General features: G+C 41.3%; 1 protein-coding gene across 3 annotated transcripts in view; it reads left to right on the top strand.

The window, feature by feature from the left end:
* KCNK10 (potassium channel, subfamily K, member 10) overlaps positions 1-1,881 on the top strand; it is a 150,253-nt gene that overhangs the window by 96,319 nt on the left and 52,053 nt on the right. The gene's annotated exons all lie outside the window — the stretch shown is intronic.

Genomic DNA, 1,881 nt, shown 5'->3' with positions numbered 1-1,881 from the left:
CCAGAGCCTTTAAAATAGAGTTCTACTCCCTAAGGCTCATGAAGTAGGAGGAATGTACAAACCTTTCTAAAGTCTGTGGATCCTTTGGTCAATGCTCTAATCTCTCTGCCACTCTCCCTTTCTCTTTTTAATATTTCTCACCAGGGTATGGGAATATTGCTCCAAGCACTGAAGGAGGAAAAATCTTTTGTATTTTATATGCCATCTTTGGAATTCCACTCTTTGGTTTTTTATTGGCTGGAATTGGAGACCAACTTGGAACCATCTTTGGGAAGAGCATTACAAGAGTGGAGAAAGTCTTTCGAGTGAGTACTGCATCATATTTAAACCCTGACTGCTGTGATCCAGTCGGCGTTAGCCTGTCAGGATCCAGAGGCATTATCAGGGGCATCATCTGCTTTCAATGGAATGGTTTAATGTCACGATCCTGTTTTCTATTTTGGCCAATGGCAGTCAGAGATATTGTGCCTAAATTCCCTTCTCTTGAATAGCTTCCTACTTTAGAGTGGTATTTCTGGAATCACAACACAAGAGGGTTAAGTATGGATTTGCCAACACAGACTTTATGAAAAGGTGAGACAAACTCAGTTTCTTCTTAAAAATGGAAGATGAGTTCCTTATTGTGTTTGCAATGAAGTAGAAAATTGTGAATCCATCCATTTTGCTATTGGAACTCCTTCACTCCATTTTATTTCCTAGTACAGTGTCTTCAGGCTGATCCTGGCTTCTTCTAGAATCCTACCTTCTGCAGACACTGCTCTGTATTTTGCACATGTCTCCTAATGGCCCCTTCCTTTACCCCCTCCCATGCCAAGTGCTTTCTCAGCAGTAGTACCATGATGTACTACTTCATACTAAGGTGTTGATGACTGATATTGCCTTAGAGGGTTTTTTCCTTCTGGGAATATTTATCTTTAAACAAGGGACAAAAATCTCAACTCAAGGACTTTATTTACTAAAGACGGCAATCCTGACATCACTGACAGGCATGTGAAGTAGATGTGTGATTGGACTGGGGCTCCCAATGCCCTTTATCTCACACCCATTTCTATGATTGAACAGAACACTTGTTTTGCTTAAGTGTAAGGTCATTTCTGCTGTTTTATTCAGTATTGACCTAATTCTTAAGTCTTTCAAACCTTCTTCAGAGACTTCTTCCTTTTGATGACTTTGTTTTTAAAAATGGCATATTGAGATCTTTTGCAGAATCTAGCAATAACAGGCAAAGAAAGATCAGTGGTAAACTCTACAGTTCCACTTTTCCCCCTCTAATATAAGAACTCTCAAATTGTGAGTCCAAGGCTCTCTGTCTCTGAGATCATGGCTTATATGTCTCTTTATTTTTTATTTATTTATTTTTTGGAGACCGGCCACACCGCGCTCAGCCAGTGAGCACACCGGCCATCCCTATATAGGATCCGAACCTGCTGCGGGAGCGCTGCTGCGCTCCCAGCGCCGCACTCTCCTGAGTGCACCACGGGCTCGGCCCATACTTCTCTTTAGAAGAATGCAATGGAGTGCCCCAGATGAGCAGTTTCAGGAGTTTATTTTATTTTTTTATTTTAAAAAATTTTATACTATGGTGGGAGGAATAATAATGCACTACAGCACTGCAGCTGGGTTAGGGCCACCATTTATTTATTTATTTATATTAGCATATTCATTATTACAAATTGTAATTATTCTTTATGCCCCTTACCCAACCAATCATTCCCCAATCCCCCTCCCTACCTCCCCCCATCTCTAGTATCCTAGGGTTTGTTCTCTCCTTCTGAAAGTTCAAAGTATTATTGTGGTCCTCCCTTCCTTCCTTCCTTCCTTCCTTCCTTCCTTCCTTCCTTCCTTCCTTCCTTCCTTCCTTCCTTCCTTCCTTCCATCCTT

The sequence above is a fragment of the Galeopterus variegatus genome, unplaced genomic scaffold, assembly GCF_000696425.1.
Source record: "Galeopterus variegatus unplaced genomic scaffold, G_variegatus-3.0.2 Scaffold742, whole genome shotgun sequence".
NCBI classification, from domain to species: domain Eukaryota; kingdom Metazoa; phylum Chordata; class Mammalia; order Dermoptera; family Cynocephalidae; genus Galeopterus; species Galeopterus variegatus.
The sequence above is the reverse complement of the archived record's forward strand: the minus strand, read 5'-3'. Positions and strand labels throughout refer to the sequence as shown.